The 19,066-nt window shown below is 43.2% G+C and overlaps 1 protein-coding gene across 11 annotated transcripts in view; it reads left to right on the top strand.

Moving 5' to 3' along the window:
• The window catches only part of RFX8 (regulatory factor X8), a 254,901-nt gene that overhangs the window by 39,021 nt on the left and 196,814 nt on the right, over window positions 1–19,066 (top strand). For 3 of the 11 annotated variants that reach the window (XM_042981150.1, XM_042981151.1, XM_042981153.1), the window contains one exon: window positions 9,423–9,533. The exons of the other annotated variants lie outside the window; for them this stretch is intronic. The gene's annotated coding sequence lies outside the window, so the exon portion shown is untranslated. The remainder of the gene's footprint in view (window positions 1–9,422; window positions 9,534–19,066) is intronic. 11 annotated transcript variants of the gene reach the window in all.

A 19,066-nucleotide genomic window follows, 5' to 3' on the forward strand; every position in this document is an offset into this window, starting at 1 on the left:
TTGAAAAAACTGTATGTTGTTTATTTGATAGGTGCAGGAGCCTTTATGTTACTCACTAGAGTTAACCATTTTTAAATGGTTTGTTCAAATCTAGGGAGACTTAATTTTTATAACTGTTGGTCTGCTTGATCTGTTAGGTTCTGAGAGATACACTTTAAAATCTTCTGCTATACTGGGGTGCCTGGGTGGCTCAGTCAGGTAAGTGTATTGGGGCACCTGGGTGTCTCAGTCGGTTAAGTGTCTGACTTTGGCTCAGGTCATGATCTCACAGTTTGTGAGTTCGAGCCCCACGTTGTGCTCTGTGCTGACAGCTTGGAGCCTGCTTTGGATTCTGTGTCTCCCTCTCTGCCCCTCCCCCCACTCATGTTCTGTCTCTCTCTCTCTCTTTCTCTCTCTTAAAAATAAATAAACAGTAAAAAAAATTTTTTAAATCTCCTGCTATGGTTGTAGATTTGTCACTTTACTCCTGTAAATCCATCAATTTTAGCTTTGTATATTTTAAGACTATATTATTAAGTAGTTATGATTTCATAATTTTGTATCTTCTTGGTGTTTTTCTTTCTTCATTTACATAAAAAATTTTCACCTTAAATTCTGTTGTGTTTGATATTAGTATTACCAGAGAAGTCCTCCTTTAATTTGTATTTAATGATGTATCTTTTTCTATTCTCCACTTACTGATATCTTTTGCTTGAGATATGTCTCCTTTAAATGGAACTTATGGCATGGGCACCTGGGTATCTCAGTCAGTTAAGCGTCCAACTTCTGCTCAGGTCATGGTCTTGCAGTCAGTGAGTTGGAGCCCCACATCAGGCTCTGTGCTGACAACTCAGAGCCTGGAGCCTGTTTGGGATTCTGTGTCTCCGTCTCTCTCCGCTCCTCTCCCACTCATGCTCTGTCTCTATCTCTCAAAAATGAATAAATGTTTAAAAAAATAAATGGGAATTGTGGTAGATTGTCTTTTGTTTTTCCAATCGAAGACTCTTTCATCTGTTTACATTTATTGTGATTACTAAAATATTTGGATTTATTTCTAGTATCCATTTTTGTTGCTATTCTTATGTACTCTAATTCCCCTTCACTTCTCTTTCTCCTGTTCTATCATGCTAGATATTTTAAATTTGCCTTTCAGATCCACTGTCCATCCAACTCTATGCCCAGGAAGCTAACCTCAATGGACTAGCAACATACCTCCTTCCCCTTTGGCTTTTGGTTGGGTTGAAGCCACAGCAGGACATTGGAGGACAGGCAGAAAGGAAAGTTGGGCTATTGGTTCCACCAGCTCCCTTTCTGCAGGTCTGTGTTCCTCTGATGGATACCACAGCATATGTCAGGCAGCCTTCTCTAACACATACAGCTCTTGCTGGTTACCAGTAACTCTTCCTTTGCTTTGGTCCTTTAGATCTAACAGAACTGAAGATCCCCATTGTTGTAACACAGACTCTTTCACCTTTCCTTTTTGGTTTCTCACAACCCTTTGTAAATAATAAAGAAAAAGAAATCTTTGAACAAACTCTTTACAGTTACCCCTTTTAAGTATGCAGTCTGTTTCTGGCCAAATCCCTGACCCATATACCTACTTTCTAATGGATAGATTACATTTTCTTAAAGCTCTTTGTGGAAGAGAATACTAATTCATACAAGCCCTACTGATTGGCATGGACTTTTTCTCAAACATGTTATTTTCATGTTCTTTTTCTCTGGATATAGGAAAAGTAACAAACAAAAAAATATTTAGACTACTTTGTCGATGGATTGTAATATTTATCTCTAATTTCTTGTGACTACCAAAGCATATATCCAAACCCTTCCATAATACATGCCTGTGGGCCAACCCTCTGAGATACACAGAGGAGATTCAGGAAGGAATGGAGTGTAACTCACCATCCGTTAATCAATCAATAAATGTTTATCGAACATTTACATGAAAGGTCTTGCATTAGGTATTGGGAAGGAGGGCAACATGTTAAATGTTGGGAAAATAACTAAATCACCAGAACTCTTAGATGTATTTTCTCATTTTATCTCTCATTTCATTTATAAGGTAGAGATTATTGTTGCCTAATTGACAGATGAGATAACCAAGCCTCAAAGCAGTTCAAGCAACTTACCTGTTCTCTTACAACCACCATGGGACTGAGCCGGGCATTTTGCCCAGATCTCAATCTCAAGACCTATGCACCTGTGCACCTATTTCTGTGTCCATAAATATGATTTCAGTGTTCAGAGAGCTTTGTATCTGGGAGCAGATAAGATATAAACATATAAAAAAAGATGAACAGTGAGGTCATACTACAAGCACTGTCACAGGTAGCTTTTGTGGGCTGACATGGGTTGAGAAGGCTTTGTGGAGAAGGATGGGACAGAGCAAGTGGGAGGGAGAGGAGTCCAGTCCAGATGAGTGACAAGAGCATGGACCCAGGTAGGTTTCACTCCATTCTGACGCTGCTGTTAGGAACAAATAGGACACAGTATCCAACTTTTCAGACACCCTTGGCTAGTTTCCATTGTGTTTATGCATTTTCACCCCATTCCTTTTATCTGAAGCTGGGAAATGTTGAGGTGGAGAAATATGGTGTTGTTTGAAGTGATATCCCTTTTGTTCCCTCGGGCTGGGTTTCCAGCAAAGGGGTGGGAGAGGGCTGGAGTTACTGAGATCTCTGTCTAAGCAGAGACAAGAAGGGCAACATGGAATCAGGGTAGCGTACAGAGCATGTAAAGATCTGGTAACTCAACCAGCGTTTCTAGAATGCCAACAACATGCTAGCTTGTGGTGGGTAGATTGCAGTGGGTTGAGAAGTAGGTTAGAAGCAAGGCAAGTGACAGTTGAGTGTCCAACTTCGGCTCAGGTCTTGATCTCACAGCTCATAGGTTCAAACCCCACGTTGGGCTCTGTGCTGACAGCTCAGAACCTGGAGCCTGCTTTGGATTCTGTGTCTCCCTCTCTCTCTGCCCCTCCCCTACTCATGCTCTGTCCTTCTAAAATGAATAAATGTTAAAAAAATTTTTTTAAAAAGCAAGGCAGGTGATGCACTTTTGAAGTAGAGGGGCAAGAGGGACAGAGAGGGGGCATTGGTTGGCAGGATGGAAGGACCCCCGAGCCATCATTCCCTGTCCCTACCTCACATGGTCCCAGGAAGGGAACCACAAGTGAGCTCTGAGCTGACACCGGCCCCAACTGTGGCAAAAAGCAACCCCAGGAAGTGGAGCACTGTGGTGAACACACAAGACGGTGAATCAGGAGAGCTCTGCTCATTTCCTTTTTCCTCCAGGCTTGTTACACCCTCTTAGGTCAAATCACATCACCACCTTAGTCCTGGAATTCCCACTCAAAGGGGAAGTGGTATACTCCTGACCATGTTTCTGCCCAGCGAAGGCACTCACATGCCTGCAGACCACAGGCAAAGGCCCTTGGGTGGCACCTAGTTCCTCCTGTTTCCCCCAACAGCATCTGGGGTGGGAATTGCATGAGGTGAGGAGATGGGCACAGGAATAAGGCTACATGTCACATGCTTCTAAAGTTCCAACTCAATACAAAACACATATATCCCAAGTAATACACCTTAGCCATAGACAAAAATTTTAAATACGTCTTTAAAAAGCTAAGACCGTTGCGTCCAAGATTCGCTACCCAGATACAACCACTGCAAATATTTTGGTGAATAGCTTTGGAAAGAATGCCTTCCTTTTTACAAGACATATTTTCTCAAATGTCTATGGGTAAAGTTTAACACACACGCATTTATTTAAATATAAATATTAACCATGTGCCCCTCTCTCTAAAACCTCCCTCAGTTTTCACTCTGCATCACTGGTTCTTGGGCGGGAAAGGGACTAAGGAGGAAAGAAGAGAACCATTTGCATTCGGGCCCCACAGAAGTTCTGGAAGAAGCTGCTTTCCCAGTGCCAGTGAGAAGTAAAGAAATAGTGGGAGACTAAGAAATCTGGCTCCCTCTCTTACCCTCTGTTGGCCTAGCCCTGGCGAGAGGGGGGAATTTAGGTGGAGGCAGAGGTTAACACAAAACCAAACAACAGGACAAATGTGAGGGAGCTGGATTACCTCCTTCCAATCAAAGACCCCCTCAGATGGCTCTCAGTTGGAAGGAAAGTAGGTAAGCTAACACAGAGTTCAATCTACCAATTCACAAGTCAAGTGTGATTGACAAATACAAATATATTTCCTGAATGGTCCCCAAAGTACATTGCTTTTGAAAAGGGTTGTCACTCCAAAGAATCCTTAACTGGCTAAGTATTCAGAAATGTAAGGTAATATATTTGGTCATTGCATCTTCCTGGGCTAACCCAGTGTTTCAAAATTTCTGGCTCCATCACATAAGCAATATGGGCTGAATGTGGAGACAAAGGAAGTGCCTCAGGGAAATCAAAGATGAAAAGATCTATTTTCTTCAAAGGGCTCATTGTCTACTGTGGATATGGAAGAAATGCACAAATATCAGCCACACAAGGCACAAGACAGGCACAGACTCTGAGCCAGACTATTGCATTTGAACCCTGGTCCACCACCATGCGAGGACCATGTACAACACATGGTCCCTCCAAGCTCCCTAGGGCATAGTGATAGAACCTGCCTCTGGGGGTATGGGAGGTTTAAAGGATAAAAGCACACAAGCCCTTGGCAAGGACAAGTGTGCAGTAAGTGCTTACCACAGCTCCTGAACATGTGAGGCTGACCAGAAAGAAGTGACCAGACCCAGGAAACACTTCTTGCAAGAGATAGGCCTTAATCTTTGGAGAGGTTCTGATGGCACAGATGGAAAGGGTAGGATTCAGAAGCACAAGGCTTGGAGATTGAGGTCTATGGAGAACAGTCTGAAGAGAGTGACTAGAACGTTTGCCTCAAGCTTTGTGTCAGACAGGCATGAGTAGGAGTCAAGTCAGGAAATCAGGGACTAAAATGCTGGCCTGAAAAGTCTGTGCCCAGTTTGGTAGGAAATGAGGAAATACCAAAGGCTTTGAGCAGAGGATGCCAGGTGCAGATGTCGTTGAGTAGGAGTTATCAGGCAGATAGAGTGGGATGGGGAAGACGTGATGGATGTGGGGTCTCAGGAGGCCAGCGTGGAAATCCAGGGCATCAGTGGGGATGGAGTGCAGAGTGATGTGGGAGGGATAATGCAGGGGGCAGGGCCAGCTTTAAGGGTAAGCGACTTTCACAGTCACATAAGATTATGCTCTGAGGTACCCTGTGCTTGTTTTAATGCTCTGCTGTCACTGTCTTGAAACTCTTGAGTTTTGAAAACAAAGAGCCCCACAAATTGTGAACTAGGTCTCACAAATTACATAGCTGTTCTCGAGAGAGGAGTATATAGGATGGGCAAAATATTTGGGCATGGAGTGAAGCAGAAGAAAGGAGTCATTCAAAGAGTTGTGGGGAATTTTGGCCAACAAATGAGGGTTAAGGAGTGAGAATGGTGTTTGTGGAGAGAACACATTGTGGGATGCACCAGCTGTCACGGGGAGGTGTCGGAAAACTTGTTGGGAATTTGGTCTCAGAGCTCAGAAAACAACTTTGAGATTAGTTACTTGAAAATCATACCCTCTCATTAACCTTTTTTTTCAAACACTAAAGGATTGTCCTACTTTATTTTAATGAGATACATTATTTTTTTAATTAAAAAATTAATAAAAGCATTCATTGAATAGTGAGAAGCTTTAGAAATGGGTGTAGGAAAGAAGCATTAAGAAAGGTCAAGGGGCTGGTCACCTGGGTGGCTCGGTCGGTTAAGCGTCTGGTTTTGGCTGAGGTCATGACCTCACGGTTCATGAGTTTGAGCCCCACATCAGGCTCTGTGCTGACAACGAGGAGACTGCTTTGGATTCTCTCTCTCCCTTTCTGCCCCTACCCTGCTCGTGTGTGCTCTCGCTCTCAAAATAAATAAATAAACATTAAAAAAAAGTCAAGAACCTCATCTGGAATTCTATTGCTGTGGGCTAAATTGTGTTCCTCCCTAGCATTCATGTGTTGAAGTCTTCACCCCCCAATATGTCAGAATGTGACTATTTGGAGTTAGGGCCTTTATAGAGGCAATTGAGTTAAAATGAGGTCATCAGGGTGGGACCTAATCCAATAACACTGGTGTCCTTCTGAGAAGAGGAGATTTGGACACAGAAAAACAGAGGAGGGAACATGTGAGGACACAGGGAGAAGATGGCCATGTCCAAGGAAAGAAGGAGGCCTGGGGAGAAATCATCACTGGTGACATCTCATTCTCAGACTCTACCCTCTGAGACAGTGAGAAAATACATTTCTGTTGTTTGAGACCTCCAGTCTGTAGTACCTTGTTACAGCAGCCCTGGCAAACATAACTGTCTTCCTTGAGAAGAACAAGAAGTCGAAAAATCCTTGGAGACAAGCTAGAAGTGGTCAGGGATTTGGAGGGAGAGCCGCAAGTGAAGCCATAAAAGCGAAGAATAGCTCAAGGATGAGGAGTGGTTGCTAGTTGCCAGCAGGCCTTACAGAAAGGTGCTGGATTTTAGTATAAGGAAGTCACCAATGACCTTTGAAGGGTATCATTCACGCAGCAGGGGAAAACCAGTTACAGTCAGTTTGGGGGAGTGTGACCTGATGGTCTACGGGCAGAGAATCCAGAGAATCCTTAATTTCGGAAAGTTTCAGTATGAAAGGTAGGGGATGAGATAGGCAGTAGCTTGACAGGAAACCAGAATCAAGGGAGGGATTTGTTCAGGGTGAGATTTAGGGAGCCCTGGACAAGCATGGCTATAGAAACCCCCAAGAGGGGGACCCAACACAGCATGTTGTACCCAATTTACATTTGTTCAGTGAGTGAGAAGGAAACTCACAGGGACCAGGGGAAGGGCACAAAGCCCAGTTGGGCAGCTGACCCACACACAGCACTGGCTTGGCACGGTATCTGGAGGAAGGAGAAGGAAGGGATCTTTGTGCTGCTCCCTAATTCTGGCAGCCCCTGAACTGTGCCTCTCCGTTTAGCTCCACCAGGTTCCTGTAAGGAGCTTGAGGCCTGGTTTCCCCTTACTTCTGTCCCTTTGGAATTCCCCTTGCAGATTTGTAGGGACGGGACTGTCCTCCCAGTGGCTGGCACACAGGCGTGTGAGAATCTGTTCCCCCAGGACTTTCCAGCGGCAGAGCAGAGAGGGTCCTGTTGCAAAGCAGACAGTGAGACTGACTTGCAGACCTTTGGGATCCTCAGTGTGCAGAGGGTACACAGAGCTGCTTCCTGGGCCCAGTCCCCAGCAGTTGTTTTGTTTCCTTGGGAATTGGTGCTGAATCTCCAGGAAGCCACAACCTCAGCCCCAGGACCCCACTTCCCTTTGGCCAGAAGTTTACAAACTTTTAAAGAAAGTACTAGACCCATCTTTCAAACAACATCTTAGAGAAATCCCTAAAATATCAGGGGGATAACAGAACATTTTATTAGTATACATCTCCATTATAACTTCAGACTTCTTGTAATTGCATATGGTGAAGCCAGCCAAGGAGAATTACAGGTTGTTTTAATAAATGGAAAAAATAGAAATTGTGGTTAAGGGGGCACCTAGCTGGCTCAGTCAGTGGCATGTGCGTGGAGTGAACTTACAGCCCCTTGATCTCAGGGTTGTAAATTCAAGTCCCATATTGGGTGTAGAGATTACTTAAAAATTAAATATTAAGGGGCGCCTGGGTGGCTCAGTCAGTTGAGCATCTGACTTCGGCTCAGGTCATGATCTCACGGCTCGTGGGTTCGAGCCCCGCGTCAGGCTCTGTGCTGACAGCTCGGAGCCTGGAGCCTGCTTTGGATTCTGTGTCTTTCTCTCTCTCTGCCCCTAACCCACTCACATCCTGTCTCTGTCTCTCTAAAAAATAAATAAACATTAAAAAAAATTTTTAATTAAATATTAAAAAAAAAATCATGGTTATGGAAACCATTGCAACCTGATAAAGCTTCAGACTTTAGTTTATTTCTGGTATCTGCTTTGGTCACATTGTAAAGAAATTCCTAATTCACACAGATAAATGGCTATAAACTGTTAATAGTTTTAAAAGGAACCAGCCTTGGGGCGCCTGGGTGGCTCAGTCGGTTAAGCGTCCGACTTCAGCTCAGGTCACGATCTCACGGTCCATGAGTTCGAGCTCCGCGTCAGACTCTGGGCTGATGGCTCAGAGCCTGGAGCCTGCTTCAGATTCTGTGTCTCCCTCTCTCTCTGCCGCCCCCTCCCCTCCCGTTCATGCTCTGTCTCTCTCTGTCTCTCTCTGTCTCAAAAATAAATAAATGTCAAAAAAATTAAAAAAAAAAAAAAGGAACCAGCCTTATAACCTGAGATTTAACCAGAAAATGGCAGAAGATTTATTCAGAGTCTTTACAAAAATGATTTATCCTTGTAACACACTTAGCCTGTTGATCTGCAGTATGTCATGTGTTTGTAAGTAACATATTTGAATCTATTATGTGAAGTATGAAAAATAATTTAACAATCTTTTAAAAATAAAATTTGAATCAAATATTTGTGGAAACCTAAATAGAGCTTTCTGAGATATAGATGGAAGTCCAGTACCCTAAGAACCACATAGAACCCCAACCCCATTACCAACCAACAAATGTTTACTGAATGCCTACTCTGTGACAGATTCTGTACTGAGCAGGAGATACAGAAAAAAAAAAAAAAAACCCACATCATCCCTACCCACAAGGGCACTGGGCTGGAAGATGAGATAGACTCAGAGAAATTCCATCAAGTGTAGGATGTTCAGGAAGTTCAGGAGACAGGCACTTGTTGGACCTGGGGAAGTGAATAAGAATAAAGGTACTTTGCAAGGATGGAGAGCAGGCTTCTAGAGGCTGTACACTCTATGCTGGGGATAATCAGGAATTGGGCAAAGATGGGCAAAGAAAAGTCCCTTAGAAGTAATGCCAGGAGACCTCATGTGAGGAAGTGAACTAGCACAGAGTATGTGCTGGTCTCAAGCTGTATGAGATGGCTATATGACATGGTGGGAGTGGAGGAGACAGCCTCAGAAGGCCGAGTTGCCAGGTCATGTCATGGAACAGGGCTTCAGGGTAATAAAGAGGTACCTTTGCTCTAACCTACAAGTAATGGACAGCTGTTGAGGGGTTTAAGCAGAAAGGTGCTGTAGTCAAATCTGCATTTTTAAAAGAGCCCTTCTATGGAATGATCCCATTTATGGAGGCAGGGAGACAACTTCAGAGATTAAGAGTGATGGAGGCTGAGCCAGGGTGTGGCAGTGAGGAACAGAGAGAAGCAGGTGGCCTTGAGTAATATTTAAGAGGCAGAATTGACAGGACTTGGTGATTGATTGGTTGGGGGAGCAGGGTAGGTGTCACAGATGAAAGAGAGGGAGGAGTCAAGGAAGCCCCTCTACAAAAGTGTCCAGCTCAGGTGGCTGACTATAGAGTAAGAATGTGAGCCCAGGTCCTCTGCTTCCACAGCCCTTCAGACTGATAGTATGAGAGGAAGCCTGGTCAGATCAGTCGTCTGGTTGAGAATCATCATCATGGACGTAAATCCAAAGGAAGAGTCCAAAGCCATTCTAAGCCCAGGTGAGAGGGTCGATCATTCTTGGAAGTTTTGCTTATAATTTGCTGAGAATGAATGAGCAGAGTAATCAGTGTGTAATTCATTGGTTGATGAGATTAGCCCCACCAAAGCTGGTTTCTACAAAGAATACAGTTGCAGAATCTAGTTGCTTTCTTTTTAAACTACAAAATCCACATAAGAATCACATCAATACGGAAGCAAACATGTTTTCCTCTGGGTTCTGTTCATGGGTCACTAATATATTTTCCAGATAGATCACAATTGCAAGAGCCACACTGGGGAAAATACTGAATGTATGAACTTAAAAGCAAGGAAAAATAACAAAAGTGAATCTGCCTTAGTATGACTGCATTCCTATGCATTTCTCAGAACTTGGTTATATTTGTTGGTAAAGTGGCAATCACAGTGGGAAAATAAAAATACTACATAATCAGATTGCTAAAGGGTTGGAAGGGGAATGGGTGGGAGAGTTTATGTGGTTTTTAAAATAGGAAGTTCTACCCTAAAGTGTGTCATTTCTGAAGTGAAGGAAGTTCCGATAGGCTATTAGAAGAGCCTGCACAATAGCATTTTGATGTTTTCCACACATTATATTTCATGACAGTAAACACACGGCTTTTCACCAAATCACACAGTGTTATTTGGATACAAAGTGACTAGCACATATTCTAAGGTTGGCTGCTCTGGGATTTTATGAAGCCAAAGAGAAACTACTGTTTAGCCTTGTGAAAGACATGATTGGTTGCATTATCAATATATATTTTTTTCATTTAAAATGCAGGCTTTTTCAGGAGCGCTTGGGTGACTCAGTTGGTTAAGCACCCGATTCTTGATTTTGGCTCAGGTCATGATCTCACAGTTCACGAGTATGAGCCTCTCATCAGGCACCACACTGACAGTGTGAAGCCTGCTTGGGATTCTCTCTCAGCCCCTTTCTCTCTGTCTCTCTCTCTCTCTCTCTCAAAATAAAGAAATAAACTTTAAAAAGTGTAGGTTTTCAAAATTTTAAGGAGACTCTGAAATTGTGAGGGCAATGGCAACAAAGAAATGTTGGTTATTAACATTATGGGAAGGAAGCATGGTTTGAATGATGATGAAGGACTGGTTAAGAAGAGGAACTCTCAAGGTCATACAAAATCACTGAGATACTCCCTATTCAGACCGTCTACTTACTGGGTCATAACTGAAACAGGCCCATATTAGTCCCCAGGCAAGAAGCTCAGCTGACGTGGAAATGCCACCCTGCACAAACATCTGCAGCAGTGCAGGCTGTCCGAGCTGATTTCACCATATGTGGCTCCAGTGTACTCTAGCTTTGACGTTCCTAACACCACCCAGGGGGGAGGGGAAGACCTGAATGACCCAGTGTCCCTGTGTATGGATCCTGATCTCAGAAGCTTCTCTGAACCCTCCCAGAGCTTGGGAACTCCCTCAGAAGGTGACAAAGCAATTCTTCAGGGAGGTAGGGGAGGGAGGAAAAAGAGTCAAGACTGCATCATTATTTTTACCAAATGCTTAAGAGGATACTGGCCCATACTTTGTGTTTGCATTCAGAGCTAATGTTTTTGTTACTAAAGGTGAAGTTTGGCTATTGCAAATTATCTGATATTGTATCGTTGCTCTCTAAAGAGGAGCCTGCAAAAAGTGGGGGAGGGTGTTCCTGTGTATGATGATAAAGACCATGGACTCTGGGTTTGAATCCTGAGACTCACTGGCTTTGTGACTTGGGCAGGTCATTTACCCTCTGGGTGCCTTGGTTCCTTCTCTGAAGAATGGGGGAGAGTAATGGACAGGGTCCTTGTGAGGCCTAAGTAAGTCAGCACTTGTAAAGGCTGTGCAATAGATCACTTGGAAAGCGTGGATATCCAGTTCAACACACATCTCTGTGTCAGGCACTGGCTGACGGGGCTGGAGATGACCCTCCCAGAGAGTCCAACTTGGGAGCCAAGGAAGGCTACCCACATGTCAAAATCCTCTTCTGTCTTCAGCCAATGACTGGGTGTTCCTTCTCCACCCCCTCTGATTCCTTTTCAAGCTTAACTCCTCAGCTGTTCTCTTGAGGAATTCCTCAAGGCTTGCTCCAAGGCCCTCCTCTGTCTCTGTCTTCTATTCTTATCGGCTATCTTATCCACAAGCATTATGTCCATTGCCAGCCACACATACTGTGTACTGGGTTCCAGACACAGGTATCAGTTGCATACTTGGAGGGACCTCCCAGATGCCTCAAAGGTACCACAAACTCAGTAAGTGAGAAGCCCAGCTCATACCTTTTTTTTTAAGAGAGCATGTGTGAGAGCAGAAGAGGGGAGAGAGAGAGAATGAGAGAGAGAGAGAGAGAGAGAGAGAGAATCTTAAGCAGGCTCCATGCTGAGGGTGGAGCCCCATGTGGAGCTCAATAACACAGTCCTGTGATCATGACCCGAGATGAAATTAAGAGTCGGATACTTAATTGACTGAGCCACCCAGGCACTCCAAGAAGCCCAACTCATACCTTTTATAAGCACAACTGCCCCTTTTCTAGGGCAACCCAGTTCAGTGATTGACATAATCATCCATGAAGACCTAAAAGGGGTCTTCACTTTCCCTATCCAGTTAGTTCTGCTTTTTAAACCTCGTTAGTTCTGCTTTTTAAACATCTCTTGAATAAATCTGCTCACTTCTTTCCATCTCTACCAGGATGACTCTGGGCCAATTTTCTTGCTCAGCTATTGCCTTCTAACATTGAGCACAAAATATGGTTTGGGGAAATGCTTAACATGTATGCTGAGAAATTCGTTAGTTTCTTATAATGTTAAGCGCTATGAAGAAAAACATAGCAGGGAACATGGCTAGAGAGTCACCCAAGAGGGTGGTTGGGGGAGGCCTTTCTGAGGAGGTGTTATTTGAGGATCTTGAGGAAGAGGATTTCAGGACTGTCTCAGATTTACATGTCTTGAGATAGGAACAAGCTTGAAAGGTTAAGAGGCTGGAGGTGATCACAAGCTGGAGGTAGGAGGGAGAATGGGGAGATGAAGTGGGGAGGTCTGCAGAGGCCAGATCCTGTGTGGTTTTGGAGACTGTGGGCGGGAGTTCAAATGTGATTCCAAATGCAGCGGGAAGCCAGGGGTGACCTAAGCAGATCCATCAGCTCTCAGGGGAGTTGGTTGCTCATACCAATTGCTCCAGCCCCATTGGTTCTGCGTCTGATAGAGTAGGGACACATAGAACACTCTATGTTCATAAGATAATTGATGGCTCCTGAAATCCAGTTTATTTTCTACAATCAAGGGTGTCCTCCAGGGCTGGTTGGCACAGTGATTGTGTCACCACCCACACAGATCTGCAGACCAGGAACATAGGGGCATCTTGACTTTCCTCTTCCCCAGCACTTTGTCACCAACTCCTGTTCGCTCTACCACCTAAGCATCTCTCAAATCTGTTCACCTCACATTCTTAGGTAGGAAGTAACAAGTTAAACCTCCCCGTACTGGCTTCAGCAACACTGCTATCTGTGACCCCTCAATCCAGGGTCTAGTTATTCAGAACCTGAAAGGTGGCCAGACCTGGCTCTATCAGAGATTTATGTTCATCCTTCTGGAAGGTGTGGTTTGGTGAGCATGTGTAGGAAACCTGGACCTATGGCTTATGGCTCTTTATACATCAGCCAATCGTCTATTGTTTCTGGGTTTGCTTAAGCTTATTTGTAAAATAGGTGTAATGATATTTGCTTTATTTCTTTCCTGTTGGGATAAAATATGTAGCTTTTAGGACGAGAAACACCACATCCATGATTCAGTGTGAAGTGTTGTTATGACTGAGGCCAGGATTCCAGCAGGAGCCTAAGGCTCACTCTTGGGGTGGGGAGGGGATGCCAGCTGCAAGGCAGTGGTTTTCCTGCCTGACTCTAGAGCACCTGCAGCCTCTTACAGGGCCTGAGCTGTTGCCCTGCTGGTTAAGGTTGGTGAGGCGTCTCCAGGCCCAGTGGAAACCTGTCTGTGCACAGCTGAACCGCATGGCACCAGGATCTCAAAGCATCATTGTGTCGCCTGCCATTTATTTCCAAAGATAATCTTGTATTTTCCCCTGAAATCCAAGTTTGTCGTCACCACTTGCAGTAGAAATGAAACACTGTCTTGGAGCCACCAACTCATGGCCCACACAGAGAGCCCGGGGAAGTGACTGCCTGAAGCCACCCTAAATCCTAGGCCTGATAGAGTAGGGACACATAGAACACTCTATGTTCATAAGATAATTGATGGCTCCTGAAATCCAGTTTGTTATTTTCTACAATCAAGGGTGTCCTCCTCAGGCCTCACTTTGACAATTTAGCCAAGTCACCAAAGTGCCTACAATGATGGGTTTGGTGGACAAGTGAAAATATTCTAAGATAAAAACAACTATAGAAGCTTTTCTCTTGGTAACCAGAGTGGATGTGCACAGAGTGGAGCCAAGTAGAAGAGGGAAAACTGCTCCATGCACAGCCCTCTCCTGCCCTTGATCCTGCCTCTTGGCTCTCACCCATTCCCTTTGGACCACACTGATCTCTTCCATGCACTCTTCTGCTCCACACTGACACTGGCACAGTGTTCTCACTTGTTCTCTTTTGCATTGTCAAGAAGAACAAACTGTCCATCTTCTGACTTTCCTCCAAGTCACATTCTAGCCCATTTAAACAAATGAGCTCTCTGTGATGCGTTCTAGACCTTTTGTCTAAACCGAGGCACTTGGGGGCCAAGAGGGAACACATATCATTTCAGTATTTGCTCAGTGTTGCCAGGACTTTTACCTATGAAGTCCCATAGTCCCTAGCACCCAAGGAAGGGTGTGGCAATCACCCCCTCCCCCTTGCAGAACTTCATTGAGAATTTGGGCAGCATCCCCAGGATGACCCAGAGTCAAGATGCAAACCTGCTTTCTCAGGGAAGAGTTAAGCTAGTGATTTTGTTTACGAAGAATCTTGGCTTTTTGCCCTTGTTTTAAACTTGTACCCCATTGAGATGAGATGGTTCAGTTACGCTTTCTTGGCAGCACTTAGCCACTCAGCTTATACTATCTGCTACTTCCCTGGGCATGCCCTATTCCTTGCTCAAGAATTGTTAGCCTGTATCCTGTTTCAATAAGATAAGTTACCTTATTATCTCTGATCCAAATTCCCTGTGGCCAGCTGCTCAACTCTCTGTGATAATGCGAACAATACTTACTTCTGTTCTCAGTTGCTGATCTTTTTTTAAAAAACTTTTTTCATGAAAACAAGAGTCCGTTTTCACAGGTGGGGAGCTGTGGCCTTTTTCTTCTAAGGTCTGCATCTGCCAGCAGAAGGACAAGACTGACAATGCTGTCGGGAGCTCAGGGGCCGGTGCTGTTCCAAAGACCTCCCTGAAGCATTCAGGCAAATGAGGAGGAGTCCTGGGCACTGTGTAAAAACTCATGCAGCTGGCTCTTTATAATAGCCCCAGATTGGAAGCTACCCAAATGCCCATCAACTGTAGAATGGGTAAATAAATTGTGGTGTATTCACACAATGGAATACCCGCCAACAAAGAGAATGAACTATAACTACATGCAGCAATATGGATGAATCTCACAGACAAGACATGGTGTGAAAGCACCCAGACACAAAAGAGAACATACTGTATGATTCCATTTATAGAAAGTACAAAAACAGGCAGAACTCATCTATGATGTTAGAATTAGGATACTGGTTACCCCTGGCAGTGAGAGAATAGGATTTCTGGGGGCAGCTTATATTCTGTGTTGTGTTTTTTTTTTTTTTTTTTTTCATCTGAGCTCTGGTAAAACAAGAGTGTTCAGTTTGCGAAAATTCATTCAGCTGGACACCTGTGATATGAGCATTTTTCGGTATGGATATTATCTCCAATGAAAAAAAAATTTTTAAGCGAAACAGTGGGAGCCAGCTTTGTCCAGATACCTTCTGATGGCTCTGTTTCTCAGTTCTGTTTAACTGGTGACAATGCATAGACGTTTCTTCTGAGACAGAGTGATCCCTTGAGAAAAAACAGGTAGCCATCTATGACTTATCTTTTTTTTTTTAAATGGTAGACTCACATAGGAGTCACACCTTAATTATCCTGTGAATGTAACCTGACAGTCTTATTCTTTAGTTGAACTAAGTTTACGAACTCAAAAGAGCATTATACCTTTTTGCCTGATTGCTGGCACAACAGGGTTGATCTTAGGTTCTTTTTTCTTGTGATTAGATTTTGAATTTTTTTTACATGTTTTTATTTTTATTTTTATTTTTGAGACAGAGAGAGACAGAGCATGAGCAGGGGAGGGGCAGAGAGAAAGGGAGACCCAGAATCCGAAGCAGGCTCCAGGCTTCGAGCTGTCAGCACAGAGCCTGACGCCGGGCTCAAACTCACAGACTGTGAGATCGTGACCTGAACTGAAGTCGGACACTCAACCAACTGAACCACCCAGGCGCCCCTAGATTTTGAATTTTGAATTATAGAAATGCAGGTTTTCCTGGGGAAAATGAGAGAGAAAAAAAAGATGGAGATCCTGCACTGAAGTCTTCTTTAAATATTCATAATAATTCTTGATAAAACGTGTTATTTTAAAAACAGAAAAGGATCTTTTGGTGTCCTCTAGGAGTAGCTTATTGGCAGCAGCTTTGAGTGAAGAACAGATCAGAAGAAGTCGCTAAAACCCTTTCACCCTGCTAACCACCTCTAACAATATCACATTAGGTCTCTGAAATGAAGTTCCATTATTCCTGGATAGTGTTGTAGTACTTTTTAGGTGACTGGATGAAAAGTTAAACCCTTGATTTTGTGGTTTTAAAATAAAGTTTTGCTGAAATATAACATTTATTCAAGACATGCAGGGTGAGTCACTGCAATTGTTGCTAGCAAGGAACTTGTCATTTTAGATCTAGTATTGATGGTATTTTATTTAATTGATATATTCTAATGTGCCTGCACATTTTTTCTCAACACAGCTCAGAGTCCTAATAAGGAGACATTTTCTCTTCAGAACCCATCCTCTAGGGCTGCAGAGACACAGTTCACATTTACAGGAAGACAGTTTCAAATGGCTCTCGCAAGAGCCAAATTCGGTTTGCCTTTTGTTGTTTCCATGTTTCCAAGCTCCTGGGCCTGAGTTAAGACCTACCTTTAAAAAAAACTACATCTCTTCCTTTGGTGCAACATTAACTCCTTGAAACATACTCCTCTCAAAGCTGTAACAGGCTTACCTTAAAAAGCCCATGTCCTTGGCCTTTCTCCAGCTCTCTTGTCAATTACAGGCTGTCTTTCAGAAACAACTATTTGGAAGGGTGGGTTCTAAAGTGTTAATCATTAACTCCAGAGCTTCTTGATGAAGAAAGAAACAAAGACTACAGGCTTAGATCACCACGAACCTCAGTGAAACTTCTGGAACCATGACCAACCTGGAAATCTGAGTATCAGCATCAGACCCAGAAGAGAAGAGAAACGGGAAGCAAGGACAAAACAAACAACTGGACTTCACAGAGCAGCAGCGTAGGCATGATTGGTTACATCCAGAGATGTGGCTCAGCTCCTTTCAATCCTTTCTAGCAAACAATGCGTACTTGGGCCCAAACTCCAAGAGGCCTCCATGTTGTCTACATTTATTTCAAGATTTGCCTTCTCTTAGAAAGAACAGTATAAATTCCTAGGTAACTCTCAGTGCCTCACCAGTGATTTTTCCACCAGTCTGAGAGAAAATGGCAGTGTCTGGAAAAATAGTATATGGAAAAGGGCCTCTGACAGGAACAGTAAAACCCTTCATTTAAAAAAAAATTATTTATTTTTTAATTTACATCCAAGTTAGTATATAGTGCAACAAGCTTAATGCCCCTTACCCATTTAGCCCATCCCCCCCCACAACCCCTCCAGCAACCCTGTCTGTTCTCTATATTCAAGAGTCTCTTGTGTTTTGTCCCCCTCCCTGTTTTGATATTATTTTTGTTTCCCTTCCCATATGTTCATCTGTTTTGTATCTTAACGTCCTCATATGAGTGAAGTCATATGATATTTGTCTTTTCTGACTAATTTCGCTTAACATAATACCCTCTAGTTGCATCCACGTAGTTGTGAATGGCAAGATTTCATTCTTTTTGATTGCCGAGTAATACTCCATTGTATATATATGTCACATCTTCTTTATCCATTCCTCATTGATGGGTATTTGAACTCATTCCAGCATTGATAACGCTGCTATAAACATTGGGGTGCATGTGCCCCTTTGAAACAGCATCCCTGAAGCCCTTGGATAAATACCTAGTAGTGCAATTGCTGGGTTGTAGGGTAGTTCTATTTTTAATTTTTTGAGGAGCTCCAAACTGTTTTCCAGACTGCCTGCACCAGTTTGCATTCCCACCAGCAGTGCAAAAGACATCCTCTTTCTCCGCATCCTCACTAACATCTGTTTCCTGAGTTGTTAATGTTAGCCATTGTGACAGGTGTGAGGTGGTATCTCACTGTGGTTTTGATTTGTATTTCCCTGATGATGAGTGATGTTGACCTTTTTTTCATGTGTCAGTTGGCCATCTGGATGTCTTCTTTGGAGAAGTGTCTATTCATGTCTTTTGCCCATTTCTCCACTGGATTATTTGTTTTTTGGGTGTTGAGTTTGATAAGTTCTTTATATATTTTGGATACTAACTATCTGATATGTCGTTTGCAAATATCTTCTCCCATTCCATCAGTTGCCTTTTAGTTTTGCTGATTATTTCCTTCGCTGTGCAGAAGCTTTTTATTCTGATGAGGTCCCAATAGTTCATTTTTGCAGTTGTTTCCCTTGCCTCTGGAGACATGTTGAGTAAGAAGTTGCTGCGGCCAAGGTCAAAGAGGTTTTTGCCTGCTTTCTCCTCGAGGATTTTCCTGTCTTACATTGAGGTCTTTCATCCATTTTGAGTTTATTTTTGTGTATGGTGTAAGAAAGTGGTCCAGGTTCATTGTTCTGCATGTCACTGTCCAGTTTTCCCAGCACTTACTTGCTGAAGAGACTGCCTTTATTCCATTGGATATTCTTTCCTGCTTTCTCAAAGATTAGTTGGCCATATGTTTGTGGGTCCATTTCTGGGTTCTCTATTCTGTTCCATTGATCTATGTGTCTGTTCTTGTGCCAGTACCATACTGTCTTGATGATTACAGCTTTATAATACAACTTGAAGTCTGAGAATCTGATGCCTCCTGCTTCGGTTTTCTTTTTCAAGATTGCTTTGGCTATTTGGGGTCTTTACTGGTTCCATACAAATTTAAGATTGTTTGTTCTAGCTCTGTGAATAATGCTGGTGTTATTTTGATAGGGATTGCATTGAATATGTAGATTGCTTTGGGTAGTATTGACATCTTAACAATATTTGTGCTTCCTGTCCAGGAGCATGGAATCTTTTTCCATTTTTTGGTGTCTTCTTCAATGTCTTTCATAAGCTTTCTACGGTTTTCACTGTATAGATTTTCCACCTCTTTGGTTAGATTTATTCCTAGGTATTTTCTGGATTTGGGTGCAATTATAAATGGGATCAATTCCTTGATTTCTTTTTCTGTTGCTTCATTATCGATGTATA

The sequence above is a fragment of the Panthera tigris genome, chromosome A3, assembly GCF_018350195.1.
Source record: "Panthera tigris isolate Pti1 chromosome A3, P.tigris_Pti1_mat1.1, whole genome shotgun sequence".
NCBI classification, from domain to species: Eukaryota; Metazoa; Chordata; class Mammalia; order Carnivora; family Felidae; genus Panthera; species Panthera tigris.